The sequence below is a fragment of the Aegilops tauschii genome, chromosome 3 (assembly GCF_002575655.3).
Source record: "Aegilops tauschii subsp. strangulata cultivar AL8/78 chromosome 3, Aet v6.0, whole genome shotgun sequence".
Lineage (NCBI taxonomy): Eukaryota > Viridiplantae > Streptophyta > Magnoliopsida > Poales > Poaceae > Aegilops > Aegilops tauschii.
Window position 1 is genome coordinate 233,972,702 of NC_053037.3, and position 10,037 is coordinate 233,982,738.

Consider the following 10,037-nt stretch of genomic DNA (forward strand, 5'->3'; position numbering starts at 1 on the left):
ACCCCTGCAGGGTATGAAACTATTCGAATAGCCGCGTCCGCGGTAAAGGACTACTTGGTCACTTATGCAGTTCATAGACAAGTAAAAGGATACTACTAAAAGCCTCAAGATAAGTGTGAGTACCGCGGATGGCCCTCTCGTGGATGACGAGGGAGGATCCATGGTGGAGTATTGAATTGGTGATTAGTGGACTCGTGTGCGAAAACTATTTCACAAGTGGTGTATCGTAGGATAGCTTAGCCAAGAGTCAAAGCTGGCTTGCTGCAATAACCCCACTACCTTCTTGAGAATGAACATGTATAGTAGGATCTGTTGTAAGACTTGCTGAGTACCTTTGTACTCATGTTGCTTTAATTACTGTTTTCAGACGACAACACCGCCCCTTCTGACGGGTTCTACGTAGAACTCGACGACGACGAGTGACTTGCCACCCAGGTGGTGATCTAGGCTTGTGAAGGGCCTATGTAGATAGACAGGCTTCGTCAAGCCTTCTTTCTTTCTAGAGTCTGTACCCAGACAGTTTGCTTCCGCATGTGCTTGTATGATTGTATGACTTGAGTGTCGGGTCATGTGACCCCTATCTGTATGAACAAGTTATGTAAGGCTCTCCGGAGCCCTTTAAATAAAGTACTTGAGTTGTAGAGTTTTTTTGTGATGCCATGTTGTATTTGCACATATCGAGCATATTGTGTGTATGTTTGAAATGCTTGGTATGTGTGGGATCCGACAATCTAGTTGTTTATCTTTAGCAGCCTCTCTTATGGGGAAATGTAGTCTGGTGCCTCCTTGAGCCATAGTAGTCCGCTACAGCCCGGTTCACCGGAGTCCTGCTAGCCCAGCACTACTGCTCTGGACACTTGACTGGCCGGCATGTGAGTCATATCGTTCCTGTGTCTGTCCCTTCGGGGAAATGTCACGCGGTGACATCCGGAGTCCTGCCTAGCCTGCTACAGCCCGGGTTCCCGGAGTCCTGTTAGCCCAGTGCTACAGCCCGGATTCACACGCTGCTGACCGACACGTTCGATGTGGACTCATGTATGCCTGTCCCCATACGTTAGTGCCGCTTTGGGTTCACGACTAGCCATGTCGGCCCGGGTTCTCTGTCATATGGATGCTAGCGACATTGTCATATACGTGAGCCAAAAGGCGCAAACGGTCCCGGGCCATGGTAAGGCGACACCCGTGGGAGTACCGTGCGTGAGGCCGCAATGTGATATGAGGTGTTACAAGCTAGATCGGTGTGACTTGGAATCGGGGTCCTGACAGCGTTGGCATCAGAGCCGGACTGCCTGTAGGTGCGATAAGCCAAACTGGTCGATGTCGAGTCTAGAAATGCTTTAGTTATATGTAGGGGAATTGATTGTGGGAGGGAACGTAAGGTGCTTTTACTCCTTTACCTCATGCCCTCTGATCTGAGTCGTACTCTTCTCATTCTACGCGGGTTAAGGACTAGGCTCTCTCCTCTCTATCAGGTTCACGTGTTACTAATCCGTAGTAACTTATAGGATTGTTGGTTCCATGCTTCGGTTCAGTTTCTACTACCCTAGTATGTTGTCGGTTGAACCAGAACCCTGACATGATGTTGTTGAGTGGTACTGCAAACTGTTGCGAATGTCTCAAATCCTTTTTCGAGCATTTACAGCCGTTATGCTGTCCAAATTCTCCTAGAAATACTAATGCCTTGCATTATTTCGTGCTTTCAGATGGCCACCCGTTCCCAGAACCAAGTGGTTCGTCTGACTCGGTGCATCGGCGTACCTGGTCACACGGCCATGTTGGTCCGAGTGATGGTTGAGACAGGCTATCGTTGGTATCCCGAGTATACCGTCGAGGAGCAGTTCCGAGACTTTAATCAAAGTCAATATCTTTGCACCGTCAGGATTTACCCATCCTACCCTGGAGCCACTGAACCCCTCCATTGCTCTTATGGACTTGGGGTTACTATCGAGATGTCCGTGCAGGACGCAGCTTACTCAATGATGACTATCATGCGAGCCAGGACTGCCTTGCTTCAGAACACCGACTTCTGCTATATGCCAGCAGCACTCCCTGGGGCACAGGGGTACTATCAGGCCACTTACTGTGATTCTACCCATGAGGGCTCACTACTCCGTACCACCACCGAGATGCTTGAGGACAAGGACCGTGAGAATCGTGCCTTGTGAATGGAGCTCTTTAATGCTCGTGCTGATCACTGGGCCACCCTGACACGGTTTGCACCTGCCGTGCAAGCTGGGTTTATGGACATGAGGGACATATACCCCGTGCGATCTGGTCTGCCAGAATGTATGGAATGGCGTGATGTAGGAGGCATCACCCCTCCTCGTGGACCCCGTCTGCCACCGTTTGTTGGACCAAGGCCACACCCGAGTCCCTATGGACCGCAAGCTCCACATGACCGACTGTTTCCAGATGATCATGTTCAGCTCCCAGGACATGGCGGTGACTTCTATGAGGATTACTATGAAATTTGATCCCATGCTACATGAGGTTGTAGCCTCCCCGTCTCAAGGTTTTTCTTGAACGTTGCCGAGGGTGATCCCTGGCTTCGGATGGTTGAATTGGGTGTGTACTGGTTAGACGTGTTTCTTCCGAAACACCGTAGACGGAACTAGTCCCCGTGACTACTGAAATCCGTTGGCTGTGGTTAAGTACAAACTCTGCAGAGTCAATTCTTTCCAAATCATCGTATCCATGATCAAGTAGCGTAAACATTATATCCATATCTATCCGTGTGAAAAAAATTTCCCTGGTGAACAAGCTCAAGTGGTAAAATCCAGATTTATTGTTATTCCTGTGGATGGACTAACTTTATTTTTGTCTCACGCTTGTGATAATTTATGTTCCCGAACTGTTGTATTATTGAGTTGTGATATAAGCCCTTTATGTGACATCGCGCAGACGTCCGACTGTGGCGTGTTCTTGTTCTTTACTTTAAATATAAGCCCTTTCTGTGATGTCGCTCAAACGTCCGACTGTGGCATGCACTGTATTTATTTTCTGTTATAAGCCCTTTATGTGGTGTCGCTCCGATGCCCGACTGTGGCATTATTATTCCGCATTTTCCTCTCGAGGAGTCTTTCAGACACTCGTTTGGCACCTGTATTATTACCCCGCATTTTCCGCTCGAGGAGTCTTTCAGACACTCGTTTGGCACCAGTATTACTATTCTGCAGTTTCCGCTTGAGGCGTCATTCAGACCCTCGCTTGGCACCCAGTATTTATTATCTCTATGTCTGATCGCACTGGTTAACTTGTTCATATGCTTCATGTTGCACTCGTTATATCTTATGTCCGAACTGTCTTGCGAGTACTTTCATAGTACTCACCTGGCTTGTTGATTTGGCCAGATGTTGACGAAGGCGATCTCTTGGATGAAGAGTTTGATAGCGCGTCCGATGCCTAGAGGAGTCCCAGTCAGTCCTGCGCGATCCCGGATATTGGTCACTTGTTTTGTATACGCTTCCGCCACCCGCAATAAGTCTCCTCGAGCCTCACTCCGACGCTCGAAGAGCTGTAGTCTTCTGGAATCATATCACTCGCTTCGCGATGATATTTCCACCACCGTTATTATCGTGAGTTAGTAGTTGCCACCCTTTCCGCCGTATTGTTTTAGCGGCGTGCATGTAATAAATTGTTGGGCAATCTCTGCTCAACCTTGTATTATATTTAGTGCTCCTGGTATTTTTCTTCTGTGACCAAGATATTGTCTACCAGTGAGAAGGAATTCTTTCTCGCTGGTCCGTAAAAGGGATTGGTCTCTCAATAATCATTTTATTGAAAAACCGGTCGTGACAATTGTGCCACAAAATCGGTGAGCGCGGCTCCCTTGATAACCCTGGTGGTGCTGAACTCCAACTGGAATGCCTGCAGCTCGATGTTCCACTCAGCGACCCTTCTAGGAGAGTTGGGGCTCCTGAGCACCCTCTCCAATGGGTAGGCTCAGACGACCTTGATGGGGTGGCCCTGGAAGTAGTGCTGCAGCTTGCGCAAGGCCACCAAGAGAGCAAGCAGGAGCTTCTAAGGCATGGGATATCGTGCCCTCGCGTCCCGAAACACTGTGCTGACAAAATACACCGCGTGTTCGACGAGGGCTGGCGCGTTGGTGAGGCTCGTGTCTTGCGGAAGTTGGGGCGTCTCCTGAGGTGGTGGGACTCCTCACGCCTGATCGCTTGCAGGAATCTCGGTGACGTCGTCCTGCCGAGCTTGGTCTTCTGTTGATGCTGCTAAGGCTCTTCCGGCGCCTTCCTGATCTTGCGTCATTTCAACTGTAGCTTGGCGCAGCGCGCCCTTGGCTTGGTGCTCCTCCCGAACCGGCACCAGCGCTGCGCTGGCGGAGTACGGGGTAGCGGCAAGGTAGAGTACTAGGGGCTCGAGAGGTCGTGGCGCCACCATCACCGGAGGGCTGGTCAGGTATCTCTTGAGGTCTTGAAAAGCAAGGTCGGCCTCTAGGGTCCACTCGAATGGGCCCTTCTTCTTCATCAGCTTGAAGAAGGGTAGGGCGCGCTCTCCCAACTTGGAGATGAAGCGTCCCAACACAGTTACCCGACCGGCCAGCTTCTGCATTTCCTTAAGGGTCTGCGGTGGGCTCATGTCCTCAATGGCCTTAATCTTCTCTGGGTTCGCCTCGATCCCTCTGTGGGACACGAGAAACCCCAGCAGCTTACCGGAAGGGACACCGAACACGCACTTCTCCGGGTTAGCCGCAAGTTCACCTAGCGTAGGCTCGCGAAGGTCTCCTCCAGGTCTTGAATCAAGGTCCTTGCCTCCCGAGACTTCACCACAATGTCGTCGACGTAGGCCTCTGTGTTTCTCCCGAGGTGCCGCCCCAAGGTGATGTGCATCAGCCGCTGAAAGGTTGCGCCCGCGTTGCGCAGTCCGAAGGGCATGTAGGTGTAGCAGTACACCCCACACGGGGTCAGGAAGGTTGTCTTCTCTACATCTTGTACCGCCATCTTGATCTAGTGATACCCTGACAACGCATCCAGGAAGCACAGCAGGTCGCACTCGGGGGTGGAGTCGACGATCTGATCGATGCGTGGGAGCGGGAACGGATCTTGGGGGCAGGCCTTGTTGAGGTTGATGAAGTCGACGCACATTCACTCCTTCCCGCCTTTCTTCGGCACTACGACGGGGTTCGCCAGCCATTCGGGGTACCGAACCTCGCGAATGGCACCCGCTGCCTCCAACTTGCGGGTCTCTTGGACGATGAAGGCCTGCTTCTCCGTGGACTGCCGTCTCGCCCACTGCTTCACAGGGCGCACATTGGGGCATACCATTAAGTGATGCTGAATCACCTCCCTCGGGACCCCCACCAGCTGATTGGGCTCCCACGCGAATATATCCTTGTTTGCGCGCAAGAACTTCACCAACGCCTCCTCTCGGCTTGGGTCGAGGTCGTGTCACGCCCAATATGCGACCCTATCCGAGAGTGACTCGAAGGTCCCACCAAGGATAGACCCGCATATTGGAAACGCTTTTGCAAGGTGGATATCATTACATCATACCATTACATAATAGTTGGGGATACATACATAAGGCACAAACGCCCAAGAATACATCAACGTACATGAGAACAACATCCGACTACGGATGAAACATAAACAGAAACTCAAACAATATCCACCCTGCTAGCCCAGGCTGCCGACCAGGAACCTAACCCAAGATCGACGAAGAAGAAGAAGAACTCCAATACAAGTAAACATCGCTCTCGCGTCATGAGCATCGCATAACCTGTATCTGCAACTGTTGTTGTAGTAATCTGTGAGCCACGAGGAATCAGCAATCCCATTACCATGGGTATCAAGACTAGCAAAGCTTAATGGGTAAGGAAGGGGTAAGGTGGTGAAGTTGCAGCAGCGGCTAAGCAAAGTATGGTGGCTAACTTACGAAACAAGAGCGAGATGAGGAGCTTAACAAGCGGTCGTCAACTAGTAATGATCAAGAAGTGATCCTAAACTCCTACTTACGTCAAACATAACCCAAAAACCGTGTTCTCCTCTCGAACAACCCCGAAAAGAGACAATCACAGTTACGCACACGGTTGGTGTATTTTAGAAGAGTTTACTTCAAGTTTACTACAACCGGATATTAACAAATTCCCATCCGCCACATAACCGCGGGCACGACTTTCGAAAGTTCAAACCCTACAGGGTGTCCCAACTTAGCCCATTATAAGCTCTCACGATCAACGAAGGACATTCCTTCTCCCGGGAAGACCTGATCAGTCTCGAAATCCCGGTTACAAGACATTTCGACAAAGGTGAAACTAAACCAGCAAAGCCTCCCGGCGTGTCGACACCCTGATAGAAGCCGCACGTATCTCGTCTCAGGACATGACCGGATGAGCAGTCCGTACAACTAAAACCAAGCCTCGAGTTTCCCCGAGGTGGCGCTACAAGGGGCTCTAGTTCGGACCAACACTTAGAGAAGCACTGGCCCGGGGGGGGTTAAATTAAAGATGACCCTCGGGTTAATTACTCCCAAGGGAAAAGTAATGGGTTGTTAGGCAAATGTAGAACCAAGGTTGGTCCTTGCTGGAGGAGTTCCATTCAACGCGAACTGTCAAGGGGTTCCCATATACCCAACTACGTTAGGGACGCAAAAGTCAGGAACATAATACCGATATGACGGAAACTAGGGCGGCAAGAGTGGAACAAAACACCAGGAATAAGGCCGAGCCTTCCACCCTTTACCAAGTATATAGATGCATTAATAATATAAGAGATATTGTGATATCCCAACATAAACATGATCCAACATGGAGCAATCGTCATATTCACCTGCAACTAGCAACGCTATAAGAGGGGCAGAGCAAATGCGGTAACATAGCCAAACAACGGTTTGCTAGGAAGGGTGACAAAGGTTAGAGGTTCATGGCAATTTGGGAGGCTTGATAAGCAAGTGGTAGGTAACGCGGCATAGCGATAGCATCGAGGCAACTAACATAGCAATGATAGTAATGAGATCCAAGGTGACGAGCATCTTGCCTGAAATCCCGCTAGGAAGAAGAACGAGTCCATGAAGAAGATGAAGCCCCGAAGACGAACCAAGCTTAGTCGAACGAATCCTCACGAACGCAACGAAACAAGAACTATCGAGGAGAAGCACATCTGGAAAGAAGCAAACAACACGGTAAACACTCAACACATGAACAAGACATGATGCACATCCCAGTATGATGCAAGACAAGTCTATAAGAAGCTACTCATGGCAAGAGATGATGCATTCAAGAGTAACACATCAAAGCAAGTTTAAATGAGGCCGGATACAATATATAACAATTCCGGAAAGCCCCATATGCAAATTTAGGATTTGGTACTGATCTGAACAAAACATTAAGTTAAAGTGGTTAAACAACAAGTTAAAGAGCACCAAGTCAATCTACACAAAATTCTAGTCAAGTTACATATAAAGTTCATTAGGTTCGGAGCTACGGCCTAGAAGATAAGAGCAAAACAAGATAAACATGGCATTGATGCAAAATACATACAAACATCAAGCACACACCTCAAAACATGGATGCAACAAGGAAACATGAAACTACATGCAAAACTAAGCAAGTTTCATATAGTTCACACTCAAAAGGGAGCAGCGGTTAAACACATACACACAAAACAAGTTTAAAGGACAAGCTGTCCAAAACAGCAACTAGGCATCTTGCAAGCATCAAAACAACATGCTACAGCACGTCAAAATTAAATTAAAGGCATGGACGTAATTTACAGGTAAAGCATTACAAAACACGAACACTGAGATCTCTACAAACCACTAGAACATGATCAAAAGGACATGAGAATATTGCAAATAATAACAGATTTCACACTCGGCAGAAATAACTGGACATGACAGAAATAACATCAGGTTGCAATGTTTAGAGCTAGTAAACTAGATGTTACAGCAAACTATCATGTCAAACTTGAGCATGGCATGCTAGTACTAAAAGAACTTAACAAAACTTCCTTACTGAACTTATTCCAAAGATCAACAGAAAAGATGGTAGCATCCATTCAATCATGGCAAACGATATGACAGATTCAGACAGCAGAAATGACTTTTTAAGTCAGAGAAAACAGCAACATCATGGAGCCTGCTTTGCAAGCTTGTGCTAGTCACCACAGAGATCACAAAAATACAAGGTTTACACCACTGTAAAGATGGAATCTTGTAGCTCATAACACATGTAGACACCATGCTCACAAGAAAATCACACAAAAAGATATAAAAAGACAAAAGAGCAAGTTCTGTTAAACTACAGCAGACAACATCACATAGCACTCTTGCAACGATAATTTGGGCCCTAAGATGGACTCAAACAAGCATGGCACAATGGAACAAAATGAAGGGCATCTCATGATGAACATTTTGACATATTATATGCATGAAACGGAGCAGCACACATGAAGTTATGGCACGAAAAACATGGGTACATAATGCAAAAAAATCTCAGGGACTTGGCCAAATTTACCCTCGCAGAAAACCGGATGGAGGGGTACGGGATAGCTCGGGGACGCGTTTGGATCTGTGGACGACGAGATCCGGGGACGGCGGGATCCGGGCGCGGGCTGGAGGACTCCATGGCCGGAGCTGCACGCCGGCGAGCTCGGCACGGCCGCGAGGACGAGCGGAGGAGGTCGGGGCGACGCGGACCCGCTCCAGTCCGACTGGATCTGGCCGGCGATGAGGGGCAGCGCGGTCGGGCGCGGACGAGGCGACAGTGGCGACGACCGAACGATGGGGCAGCGCGGGGAACGGCGGGCGGCGGCGCGGGGCTGGACGGGCGGCGCGAGGCGGAGAGGAGGCAACGCGCGGCGCGGGTCGCGGGCGACGCGGAGGCGAGCAGCGGCGGCGCTGCGCTCGGGAGGCGAGGCGCGCGGGCGAACGGGCAGCGGGGCGGAGCTGCGGTGGGGTGGCGACGGCGCAGGCGGCGGGCAGGCGCGGCCCGGTTCGGCCCGGGGCGGGCCAGATCTGGGCCCCGGGTGGCGCGGCAAAGTGGGGCGCCGGCGGCGGTGACGTGGCGGCGCGTGAGTGGTTGCGGGTAGCGGCGGAGGTGACGTGTCGCCACGGGATTGGCCGGGCGACGTGGCTAGGCGGCGGTGGACTTGTCCGGCGGCGGGGTTGGTGGCGACGGGCGGCGGACGCGATGGCGGCGGAGTCCGGCGGCGGCGAGGCTCGCCGGCGGGAGGAGCGGGCGACGCGGTGGAGCGGACTGTGGAGACTGGGCCGGGCGGAGGCGGATCGCAGGCTTGCGCGGGCCGGATCTGGGCCCCACGGGCCACGCGCTGGTAGGAGGCGGCGGCGATAGGTGGCGAGGCGCGGTTGGGCGCGGGTGGCGGCGGCGCTGACGTGGCTGCACCGGATTGGTCCGGGCAACGTGGCTGGAGGCGGTGGACATGTCCGGCGACGGGGTGGACATGTCCGGCGGCGCGAGGAGGAAGAGGACTAGGGTTAGACCGCGAATTTGGAAAGGGGGATGCATATTTATAGATAGGGGAAGTTAGGAGAGTCCGAATGGGGAGCGGTTTTTGCCCACACGATCACGATCCAACGACCGAGAGCATGGAGGGGGTTTGGATGGGCTAGAGGGCTGTTAAGAAGGGGTGCTGGGCTGCAAAGAGAGAGGGGTTACACGGTTAACCGTTAGGGCGTCAAACGAACTCCAAATGGGACGAAAATTGACAGGCGGTCTACCTACTCTGAAACAACACCGCAGGCCAAGTTTCATCCCATTCCGAGAACATTTTTATGCCACTCACGAAACGAGGTCTGAGAGGTGCAACGGGTGTGAGTGAGAGTGTCGGAACACGAAACAGACAACGGGGCAAAGGACCGGATGCATGTTTTGAAAAACATGAGGATGCAATGCATATGATGACATGGAAAAATGCAACACGCTAGCAGGTGACAAGGCAATGACGGCGAATAACTGGAAGACACCTGGTGCGTCGAATCTGGGGCGTTACAGGCCGGCACCTATGGTAAAGGTGGCTCCTGAGGGCCCGTCCTCGTTGCCTGGCACCTGCTTGGTTTCCGTCTTG